At 44.4% G+C, this 12,827-nt stretch overlaps 1 protein-coding gene and 1 pseudogene across 1 annotated transcript in view; one reads left to right on the top strand and one right to left on the bottom strand.

The window, feature by feature from the left end:
• The window catches only part of LOC126234227 (brain-specific angiogenesis inhibitor 1-associated protein 2-like), a 597,394-nt gene that overhangs the window by 439,419 nt on the left and 145,148 nt on the right, over positions 1-12,827 (bottom strand). The gene's annotated exons all lie outside the window — the stretch shown is intronic.
• LOC126238336 (5S ribosomal RNA) lies at positions 8,833-8,950 on the top strand (annotated as a pseudogene).

Genomic DNA, 12,827 nt, shown 5'->3' with positions numbered 1-12,827 from the left:
CCAGTTTCGTCGATATATCTCACACAAACATCAGGTGATGTCTGTAGTGATCGCTGTCTGAAGGAGATATCTATTACTTCTAATGTTTGACCGAGGCTGGAATCGTCCTGTACGTTGGTCAGAGGGCGTAAAGATGGGGTGATATATGACCGGAACTGGCAGCCCAATGAAACAGCAATTTGGAAATTTAGACGGCTGAAAGATGTTTTATTTGACGTTCTGAACTATACAAATGTCTGCACGTCACATCCGAAAATGGAATTGAACTGACTCGAAGGTAATTGTGATGAAATTAATAACTCATTTAGTTAGTGGTTGCAGCTGTCTGCAGTCATAATTCACAACATCGCACGCCCCCCCGTAACTGAATGGTCAGCGTGACGGATTGTGAATCCTCTGGGCCATGGTTCGATTCACGGCTGGGTCGGGGAATTTTCTCCACCCAGGGACTGGGTGTTGTGCTGTCCTCTTCATCATCCTATCATCCTCATCGACTGCAGGTCGCCGAAGTGGCGTCAAAATAGAAGACCGGCACCCGGCGAACGTTCTGCCCGACGCGGGGCCCTAGCCATACGATTAAATAAATAAAATTCACAATATCATGCAGTATGTCCACAGACTGATAAAGTTCACTCTGCAGCGTAGACGAAAAACGTGGTATGAATTACTGATACCCAGAAACGAAGGTTTTGTCAGAAAAGTGGCGTAATTTGAACCAAGTAACAGCTCTCAAGCTTTTAGTCTAAATTTTAAGAGCATTAAAATTTAAAATGACCTAATGACCGCAACCTTGGTGAAGGTATGACTGTCAAGATACCGTTCTTTATTGCAGCCTAATGCCAAATTTGGTTTTATAATGATTATACATTTCGTTCAGTCTTCGAACATCTTCAGATCATTCGTAGTCCAAGGGAAGCTGTCTGCGCAACTTCCAAGAATGAGCAATGTCATACATACAAATTCTTCTAACCAGCGAATTTTGATTTTTGAAATGATAATTTGAGTAGTCTTTTGATAAACCTATTGTTGGCCGTTCTATAAATAAAGCCACAGAATTTTAACTGTCTTGCGCACGATGTCAGTGAACTTATGTATTTGCTTGTAGACACCAGAGTTCTCCCAAACCTATATTTGTTGGGGGTCACGTATTTACCTAAGATTTCTGCAACTTACGCGTACCTTCCAACAGTTATCGTCTCCGATACATGTGGTGGTTCTGAGAAAAAAAGAACTGTCTTGTAATGCTGCAGTCTCTCTCTGAGCGACTTCACTTTCTTGCTGTACTCGTTCCACGTAATTCGTTATGACATTTGAAGTTTTATAGCTGTTTCTAGGTCTGCGTTCTTTTCGAATCCTGTCTCTCCAAGGTGTTTATAGTTATTCACTAGCATGGTAATATGTCCTGTAGTTGCATTTAAAATCCGTCTTCGCAACTGTTAAAACTGCCTGCATACTTCACCACACGTGTTTAGTTGTATTCCTAAAAACATAGTCAGTGGAAGCAATATTATCTGATCCCACTTACATTTAGAAGGAACGTTCCTTAGCACGTTCTCCAAGTATTCTCCCATCTTCAATATTTCACGTCAAGAAATATATAGCGATGCAAGCCTACGTGAAAATACGGACTTAAAATACCAGTATCAAGTTGTACAAGTAGACGACCCTACCAAATGTAAGGAATAAAAATCAGACAAAAAACAACCGGCAATGACTTACATGAACAAAATGAAACGTGTATCATAAACTAAATACGAACATTAGTAATTGCAAAGAGCCATTTTTAGAACTGTGCTTTTAATATTTGAAAGAGGACACCTGTGGGATAATCCCAATATCAATCCTTAGTGGAACTTTTTCGCTGTTTCGATGCAGATTTTGTTCATATGGTCCAAATGGCTCTAAACACTATGGGACTTAACATCTAAGGCCATCAGTCACGTAGACTTATGACTATTTAAACCTAACTAACACAAGAACATCACACACATCCATAACCGAGGCAGGATTCGAACCTGCGTCCGTAGCAGCAGCGCGGTTCCGGACTGAAGCGCCAACAACCGCTCGGCCAGAGCGGCCGGCCAGGTTTTTGTGTAATGAAACATTGTTATTATAACGATCATGACACACGGGTATTCTAAAAATGGATCATTATTCACTAACGCTTTCGGTTTCAGATCATCATCGTGGTTTTAATGCTTCCAATTTCGTGAGTTCATCAGACCTTCATGAAGTGCAGTTGTAAACCACAACGCAAACTTAGCAAAAGCGTCTCAAACGTTTCGTATTTACAGCAACTTGTACAGTGAATGATGTCTTCGAAATTAAGCTGAACATTTCATAACGGAAGGACAAGCCATAAAGTTACCTTTTTTAATGCTTGACTTATTTCATGATCTATCGAAAGACTTCACTGCTGATAGATGTTCACAGAGATGACGGAACATATTAAAATTGGAAGCAGTTCCAAGCTGAACATTTCATAACGGAAGGACAAGCCATATAAGTTACCTTTTTTAATGCTTGACTTATTTCATGATCTATCGAAAGACTTCACTGCTGATAATAGATTCAGACTTCCCAAGCGGTTCACAGAGATTAAAATGGGAAGCAGTTCCTGGCAAAGGAGCAAAAGATACCGCACAATAATTTTTCGGCTAAACAACGCCGGAGCTAAGAGATTACAGATTTAGGATATCTGTCAAATGAAACCACGTGACGCTCATGTCGAGGCCAACGTAGCACTGTGAAATCCTGTCGGTATCCTACTGCGTTGACCTGAGGGGACCCGGAGAGAGCTGGCCGTAGCTCGGCGGGGCCTAAGTAGCGCCCTCTCGTCGCAGCCGCGTGGCTTCTCCCCGGCCGCTCCTGGGCAGAGGGTGTGCCTTCAAAGTCAGTCCCGATTGACCCTGGCTTTTACCGCCATATTCCTACAAAGGACCTGCGTCCTTTATGCGGCCCTCGCTGCTGCCGGCTGAGTGCTCGGCCGTGAAAGAGTGGTAAGCCGGCGGAACGGCCGGACCCCAATAGCTGCCTGCCCTCCTCACCACTGGAGCAGATCCATTAGAAAAAAAAAGTAGTAAAAAGAACGTGCGAGCTGGTCTTTAGAATTCTCGGGCGCTTCCGAGATAAGAATCACTGCCCGAGATAATTAACAGCAATTGGGGTACACTCTCTTTTCTCTCCCCTTTGGGGATGCGTCAGCTGGCCGTAGTTTGAGCATTCAATTTTCCTCGGCACTCGGGTTATCTTTGCTTATTATGAACGGAGTGAATGATGGCTTTTGGTACGGTAATAACAACGGGGAAGATCAGTTTGGATTCCGTAGAAAAATTGGAACACGTGAGGCAATACTGACCCTACGACTTATTTTAGAAGCTAGATTAAGGAAAGGCAAACCTACGTTTCTAGCATTTGTAGACTTAAGCTTTTGACAATGTTGACTGGAATACTCTCTTTCAAATTCTGAAGGTGGCAGGGGTAAAATATAGGGAGCGAAAGGCTATTTACAATTTGTACAGGAACCAGATGGCAGTCATAAGAGTCGAGGGTCATGGAAGTGAAGCAGTGGTTGGGAACTGAGTGTGACAGGGTTGTGCCTCTCCCCGGTGCTATTCAATCTGTATATTGAACAAGCATTAAAGGAAACAAAAGAAAAATTCAGAGTCGGTATTAAAATCCATGGAGAAGAAATAAAAACTTTGAGGTTCGCCGATGACATTGTAATTTTGTCAGAGACAGAATATGACTTGCAAGAGCAGTTGAACGGAATGGATAGTGTCTTCAAAGGAGGATATAAGATGAACATCAACAAAAGCAAAACGAGGATAATGGAATGTAGTCGAATTAAATAGGGTGATGCTGAGGGAATTAGATTAGGAAATGAGACACTTAATTTAGTAAAGGAGTTTTGCTATTTGGGGAGCAAAATAACTGATGATGGTCGAAGTAGAGGATATAAAATGTAGACTGTAAATGGCAAGGAAAGCGTTTCTGAAGAAGAGAGATTTGTTAACATCGAGTATAGATTTAAGTGTCAGGAAGTTGTTTCTGAAAGTATTTGTATGGAGTGTAGCCATGTATGGAAGAGAAACATGGATGATAAATAGTTCAGACAAGAAGAGCATAGAAGCTTTCGAAATGTGGTGCTACAGAAGAATGCTGAAGATTAGATGGGTAGATCACATAACTAATGAAGAGGTGTTGAATAGGATTGGGGAGAAGTTTGTGGCACAATTTGACTGGAAGAAGGGATCGGTTGGTAGGACATGTTCTGAGGCATCAAGGGATCACCAATTTAGTATTGGAAGGCAAATGGAGGGTAAAAATTTTAGAGGGAGACCAAGAGATGAATACACCAAGAAATTCAGAAGGATGTAGGTTGCAGTAGGAGATGAAGAAGCTTGCACAGGATAGAGTAGCATGGAGAGCTGCATCAAACCAGTTTCAGGACTGAAGACCACAACAACAAGAACGGTACTGGGGGGGGGGGGGGGGCACTGAACACCTAAGGCCCATTTTGTTTTCTTATTAGTCCGACTTCAATATACACCGACGGAAAAAATATCGCAGCACAAAAGATAATTAATGTCCTAAGATAATACGTCCAGGTAACATAATTAAGTGATTCACCTTGCAACATCACGGGTTAATATAAGCGGGAGGTAATCCACTGCAAATACGAATTAATAACCGGTGTAGCTTCCGGACTGTTGAATGGGAGCATGCATTGCGTCGTACAGGTGATGAATGTGATGGAATGGAGTTCCATGTTAGTTGCACTTGGACTGTCAGTACAGGGACTGCTAAGGCTCTTGGTGTATGGCGCTGCAGTTGGCGTCCGATGATGACCCTTACGTTTTCGATTGAAGAAATATCTGTAGATGGAGCTGTAGAGCATGTTGAGTTACAACAGCGGTATGTGGGCAAGCGCTATCCTGTTGGAAACTACCCCCTAGTATGCTGTTCATGAGTGGCAGCGCAGCAGGTCGAATCACCAGACATACAGATTTGCAGTCAGAGTGTGTGGGATAACCACGAGAGTGGTCGTGCTACTATACGAAATGGAACCACAAACTATAACTCCAGGTGTAGGTCCAGTGTGTCTAGCACGCAGACAGGATGGTTGCAACCAGCCACTTCCCTCCTTCTAACCCACACAAGACCATCACTGGTACCGAGGAGAACCAGCCTTCATCAGAAAACACTACGTACCTCCACCCTGCCCTTCAATCAGCTCTCGCTTGACACTACGGAAGTCGCCAATGGTAGTGTTTTGGGGTCAGCGGAACGCACGCTAGAGGGCGTCTGGCTCGGAGCTGTCTTTGAAGAAACCGTTTTTTAAAGGTCTTTGCGTCACTATGGTGCCAACTATTATCTACATCTACATTTATATTCTGCAAGCCACCCAACGGTGTGTGGCGGAGGGCACTTTACGTGCCACTGTCATTACCTCCCTTTCCTGTTCCAGTCGCGTATGGTTCGAGGGAAGAACAACTGCCGGAAAGCTTCCGTGCGCGCTCGAATCTCTCTAATTTTACATTCGTGATCTCCTCGGGAGGTACACGTGGGGCAATATATTCGATACCTGATCCAGAAACGCACCCTCTCTAAAGCTGGACAGCGAGGTACACCGCAATGCTGAGCGCCTCTCTTGTAGAGTCTGCCACTTGAGTTTGCTAAACATCTCCGTAACGCTATCACGCATACAAAATAACCCTGTGACGAAACGCGCCGCTCTTCTTTGGATCTTCTCTATATCCTCTGTCAACCCGACGTGGTACGGATCCCACACTGATGAGCAATACTCAAGTATAGGTCGAACAAGTGTTTTGTAAGCCACCTCCTTTGTTGATGGACTACATTTTCTAAAGACTCTCCCAATGAATCTCAACCTGGCACCCGCCTTACCAACAATTAATTTCGTATGATCATTCCACTTCAAATCGTTCCGTACGCATACTCCCAGATATTTTACAAAAGTAACTGCTACCAGTGTTTGTTCCGCTATCATATAATCATACAATAAAGGATCCTTCTTTCTATGTATTCGCAATACATTACATTTGTCTATGTTAAGGGTCAGTTGCCACTCCCTGCACCAAGTACCTATCCGCTGCAGATCTTCCTGCATTACGCTGCAATTTTCTAATGCTGCAACTTCTCTGTATACTACAGCATCATTCGCGAAAAGCCGCATGGATCTTCCGGCACTGTCTATTATGATGACGACGAACTAGTCGTCGCCAATGTTGACTGGTTTCCAATGCTAAATAGAAACATATAAATCACAGCAGGTTTGTCCGTAACGTCGATAAGGTGCTGGCTGCATGGTCTGGATCTGCAACGACTAAAGTAATTAGAAGTCGTTGGTAAAAAATAATATATATTGTACTGAACTGGTTGTACAGGATTCTTCTTGGCTGCATACATATAAAGGGTGTTACAAAAAGGTACGGCCCAACTTTCAGGAAACATCCCTCACACACAAAGAAAGAAAATATGTTATGTGGACATGTGTCCGGAAATGCTTACTTTCCATGTTCATTTTATTACTTCTCTTCAAATCACATTAATCATGGAATGGAAACACACAGCAACAGAGCGTACCAGCGTGACTTCAAACACTTTGTTACAGGAAATGTTCAAAATGTCCTCCGTTAGCGAGGATACATGCATCCTCCCTCCGTCGCATGGAATAACTGATGCGCTGATGCAGCCCTGGAGAATGGCGTATTGTATCACAGCCGTCCACAATACGAGCACGAAGAGTCTCTACATTTGGTACCGGGGTTGCGTAGTCAAGAGCTTTCAAATGCCTCCATAAATCAAAGTCAAGAGGGTTGAGGTCAGGAGAGCGTGGAGGCCATGGAATTGGTCCGCCTCTACCAATCCATCGGTCACCGAATCTGTTGTTGAGAAGCGCACGAACACTTGGACTGAAATGTGCAGGAGCTCCATCGTGCATGAACCACATGTTGTGTCGTACTTGTAAAGGCACATGTTCTAGCAGTACAGGTGGAGTATCCCGTATGAAATCATGATAACGTGTTCCATTGAGCGTAGGTGGAAGAAAATAGGGCCCAATCAAGACATCACCAAGAATGCCTGCCCAAACGTTCACAGAAAATCTGTGTTGATGACGTGATTGCACAATTGCGTGCGGATTCTCGTCAGCCCACACATGTTGATTGTGAAAATTTACAATTTGATCACGTTGGAATGAAGCCTCATCCGTAAAGAGAACATTTGCACTGAAATGAGGATTGACACATTTTTGGATGAACCATTCGCAGAACTGTACCCATGGAGGCCAGTCAGCTGCTGATAGTGCCTGCACACGCTGTAAATGGTACGGAAACAACTGGTTCTCCCGTAGCACTCTCCATACAGTGACGTGGTCAACGTTACCTTGTACAGCAGCAACTTCTCTGACGCTGACATTAGGGTTATCGTCAACTGCACGAAGAATTGCCTCTTCCATTGCAGGTGTCCTCGTCGTTCTAGGTCTTCCCCAGTCGCGAGTCGTAGGCTGGAATGTTCCGTGCTCCCTAAGACGCCGATCAATTGCTTCGAGCCGGCCGAAGAGGCCGTGCGGTTCTAGGCGCTGCAGTCTGGAACCGCGAGACCGCTACGGACGCAGGTTCGAATCCTGCCTCGGGCATGGATGTGTGTGCTGTCCTTCGGTTAGTTAGGTTTAACTAGTTCTAAGTTCTAGAGGACTAATGACCTCAGAAGTTGAGTCCCATAGTGCTCAGAGCCATTTGAACGAATTGCTTCGAACATCTTCCTGTCGGGACACCTTCGTTCTGGAAATCTGTCTCGATACAAACGTACCGCGCCACGGCTATTGCCCAGTGCTAATCCATACATCAAATGGGCATCTGCCAACTCCGCATTTGTAAACATTGCACTGACTGCAAAACCACGTTCGTGATGTACACTAACCTGTTGATGCTACGTATTGATGTGCTTGATGCTATTACTGTAGAGCAATGAGTCGCATGTCAGCACAAGCAGCGAAGTCAACATTAGCTTCCCTCAATTGGGCCAACTGGCGGTGAATCGAGGAACGAAACTAAAATGACCTCTAACATGAAAATTAAGCGTTTCCGGACACATGTCCGCATAACATATTTTCTTTCTTTGTGTGTGAGGAATGTTTCCTGAAAGTTTGGCCGTACCTTTTTGTAACACCCTGTAGATAGCTATTGAGGCCTCACTTAGGTCATACATTACCAAGCGCCTTGTTAGAGTTTGCCTCCTATCAACTGAAGGCTATGCTACTTTACTACTTGACATCCCGAGCTAGAGTGGACGAGAGCTCGGTAGGAACTTGGTACAAGCCGCGGAGCGACTGTAGCGGCGCTGGTTGCGACTCGCGGGTCCAGCGATACTAATACGGACCACGGTCGATATCTGCAAACCCTAGCAAGAGTGGTAGCGAACGTTGATACCACACCAACTGCTTCTCAGATTTCTGCTGCACAAATACGATGCGCCAGAGCCATATACCACACACGATGGTCTTCCCTCGCCGTAATGCCAGGCGACCGTCGGGAGCCCGGCCTTCTTGCGACCGTACATTCTCGTGAGTACCACTGCCAGCAACCACGCACAGTAGCTACATTTCTGCCAAGTCTTTCTGCAGTACCTCATCCAGCGTTTCGTAGTCCTGTTACAGATCTCGTTTTAAGTTCAGTGAGGTGTGGATAATGGCGTCTTTGCCACCTTAAACGCGTTCCTGACTGACAACTCACCACGTTCAATCTCAAGGATAACTAACACTCACGAACGAGCGTGTATACAATGCAAACCTAGTTTGTATCCTCGGCCAACGGCCTTTCCGCAGTGGTAACACCGGTTCCCGTCAGATCACCGAAGTTAAGCGCTGTCGGGCTAGGCTAGCACTTGGATAGGTGACCATCCGGACTGCCGAGCGCTGTTGGCAAGTGGTGTGCCCTTGTGAGGCAAACTGAAGAGCTACTTGTTTCAGAAGTTGCGGCTCCGGTCTCTGAAACTGACATACGGCCGGAAGAGGGGTGTGCTGACCACATGCCCCTCCACATCCTCATCCAGTGACGCCTGTGGGCTGAGGATGATACGGCGGCCAGTCGGTACCTTTGGGCCTTCATGGACTGTGCGGGAGGAGTTTTAGTTTTAGATTTGTATCCTGAGAGTAGCGCTACTAGCTCCACCCTAATGCGACTGATGCGAAATCCGAGTAGCTATCATGCTTCAGATGTAGAGACACGCCTACCAACTTTTGTTTCTGTAACACAACACGTTCTTGGTATTGCGATCTAATATCCGTTAGTGTTTAAGTCATGCTCTTAATGTCAGGGACACTGTAATGTCACTGCAGTGGGACCATGAGCAGTGATGTTTCTCACGCAGAACAATGAGACATGCGACTTCGTAATGGATGCAGTCACTGTACCGACTGCTCTAGAAACAAGCTAGAACCTTAGACCTTCGGTGCTTAATGCAGTACAGCAGACCACCTAAGGGATTAGTGGCTTGCTTCTTTTACTTTTCAGTAGATTCCGAAGAGTAAGTCTGAATCAGCAAGTGAATCAGTGTTAGTTCGCCTCAAGACTGGATCCCCGGACATGGACTAAAGCAGAAAAACCATTGATCTGTTCATTAATACTTAAGTGATAAATCAATACATCACTCCCAGTGTGCAACATCCTATCAGTACGATGGAGTCTACTTATAACGAGGACCCCTTGAGATCCCTGAAACTTTCAGCTTCTTGATGCAGTTATACGATATTCGCAAGAAATCCTGTTGCATTCTGAAAGGTTCTTTGACAGCTATTGTGTTACTTTATTTTTCACAATGAACACGAGAACTATACTGTAGAGAAAGTCCAAAGAAAGTGTCCTGTGCAACTTTTCGTAAATATGTGTTAATAAATTTTAGGACAATAAGCGAAGAACATTAGATGTTGGAAGTAATTACGCCATATTTCCACTACTCTTTTTTGCAGATTGACTACTTATTGTCGGTGGGAAATGAGGTTACAGAATACCTGGAATATCAACGACACGTGAAATTATTGAAGAATCTAATTCGGACCTGACGATCTGCGGTAAATTAACCAAATGCCACCTTTCAAAACAGAGCGATGATACTTATTACGCAAAAAAGGAAAAAAACACACTGAAATTTTTATAGTAGATTCACTATTTCTATTCTCTCTGCAGCATACACATTTATTGTTCTTACAATTTCACGAATAAGGTCGTCCATAACAAAAAAAGGGAAGAAATATTCGTGCCCCATCGTTGGCCGAGCACTTTGAGGGAATGTGCATTTCCGCTGTCAGAAAATTCAGAGAGTATGTTCATCATAAACGCTCTGTTTACATGCAAAGGACTGCACATTATCACTGCTTGCTACTCAGTCGTTAGTTATAGACGCAGTGGGACTTAAATCACTGCACCGATAAACTCTCCATCCTCCGCAAGCCACGTCTCCACATTATCCTCGCTCATACGTCTTCTGTCAGTTGACTTCATAGAAACACAGAAAGTGTAGAGAAAGATTAACTAGATATTAGCTCGTAGAATATTACTATACAGGTCATAGCTGTGTCATGGACAGTTTTGCTGCTATGTGAGGAAACGCGATGGGCTGCGTGCGATAGCAGAGCAGGCAAAAATGTAACAAATGCTGTGTCGAACGTTGTCGGACATTGGACCCATAACAGAAAATTAGAATGCCGGACGTGGTCCGATTTTTGGTGCGGGGAAGCCTTAAAAACAACATAATTATGGCTCCACAAATATAGAGAATGGCCTGGAAACACCATAACAAGTTTTCCCCACAAGTGTCGAATGTCAGTGCAAGCGTACTACCATATCCAAAAATCAAATCAACAAGCAACTGATAAATGATCTCTCTCTCTCTCTCTCTCTCTCTCTCTCTCTCTCTCACACACACACACACACACACACACACACACACACAGGCCTTCTATTACCAAAATCTTGTCAGTTATTCCCGGACGCTTCGTGGTGTGTCCTGACAACCTGTATCTCTTCTGTTCGTCAAATTGTGTGTAAAAGTCTTTCTGTCCGTGTCAGTACCTCTTCGGTATTTAGTGGTGCTACCCGTCCGATCGTCAGAAATCTCCTGTAGTCCCCGACCTTGACACCGTGTAAATCTGTACACAACATCCCAAAACTACATATGACAAAGCAGGTTAGTTTGATGGGGAAGTGTGTACAGTTTATGCGCTGAGCCGAAAAGCTGGAGGCAGAACAGCAGCTACACCAGCAGAGAAGCAAGAGCACATGTAGAGAAAATCCATCATACGCTGTTAACAATAAAAGGAATATTAAGCAACGAGGTGCCAGAACTGTTTATAACCTATAAATGCAATGGAACAATACGTAAGTTAAATGCTCTACATTTCACTGGAAATGTGTATATAAGAACATTGAAGATGCTTTAAGATATTGAGGTGAAATCCATGTTGCCGGCCGAAGTGGCCGTGCGGTTAAAGGCGCTGCAGTCTGGAACCGCAAGACCGCTACGGTCGCAGGTTCGAATCCTGCCTCGGGCATGGATGTTTGTGATGTCCTTAGGTTAGTTAGGTTTAACTAGTTCTAAGTTCTAGGGGACTAATGACCACAGCAGTTGAGTCCCATAGTGCTCAGAGCCATTTGAACCATTTTGAAATCCATGAAACATTCCTTTCGTGTGCCTTCGGAGCTGTCGTGGCACCCTGTAAAGATGTATTCCTGGCCTTGGGCAGCTCTGTACTCGGTAATGTTTACTGGCGCACCCGGATTAATCCACTGAGCTGTCACACTGTTAAACCAGTGTCAATAAGTGTCACTAGCGTAGATCTGACCCATAAGACAGGGTTCAAATTTGCACTAATTCTACGCCACTAATAAATGTCTTGTCGCAACATACTCATGGAAAGACTGAACGATCTCAACACCACCATTAGTTCGTACACCATCTTCAGTTGACAGTACTTCCGCCTACAAACGACAACAACGCGCTCAGTCTCCACAGAAACTATTGGAATTTACTGACTTCTATTAAACTTCTCTTAGTTCTTCACTTTGCATCAACACCACGGGCTAGGTATTGGCTTTGTGATCTGCTGTGAACCGTACTGAACCTCTCACTCGCTAAATCTCTTCACTTGCCCAGAAAATCGGAAATGCCTGTATCAGAATTTCACGTTCACACATGGGAACTCAGGATTCTTACAGGCTTTCCGTAGTTGAAAAATAACTTACAAGGGAACCTTCCCATCGCACCCCCCTCAGATTTAGTTATAAGTTGCACAGTGGATAGGCCTTGAAAAACTGAACACAGATCAATCAAGAAAATAGGAAGAAGTTGTGTGGAACTATGAAAAAGTAAGCAAAATATACAAACTGAGTAGTCCATGCGTAAGATAAGTAACATCAAGGAGTATCTGAGTTCAAGAAAGCCGTGGCCAGTGGTTAGCGTGAGCAGCTGTGGAACCGGAGGTCTTTGGTTCAAGTCTGCCCTCGAGTGAAAAATTTTAATTTTTTATTTTCAGACAATTATTATCTGTCCGTCCGTTATGTTTTCATCAAATCCACAAGAAATCCTAAATCGGGCAAAGTAGAAGAATCTTTTTATCCATTCGCCATTCGACAACATATTCCTCTCATGTGACGCACATGCCGTCACCAGTGTCGTATAGAATATATCAGACGTGTTTTCCTGTGGAGGAATCGGCTGACCTATGACCTTGCGATCAAATGCTTTCGGTTCCCATTGGAGAGGCACGTCCTTTCGTCTACTAATCGCACGGTTTTGCGGTGCGG

The sequence above is a fragment of the Schistocerca nitens genome, chromosome 2 (genome assembly GCF_023898315.1).
Source record: "Schistocerca nitens isolate TAMUIC-IGC-003100 chromosome 2, iqSchNite1.1, whole genome shotgun sequence".
Classification (NCBI taxonomy): Eukaryota; Metazoa; Arthropoda; class Insecta; order Orthoptera; family Acrididae; genus Schistocerca; species Schistocerca nitens.
This window is presented reverse-complemented; position numbering and strand designations above follow the sequence as displayed.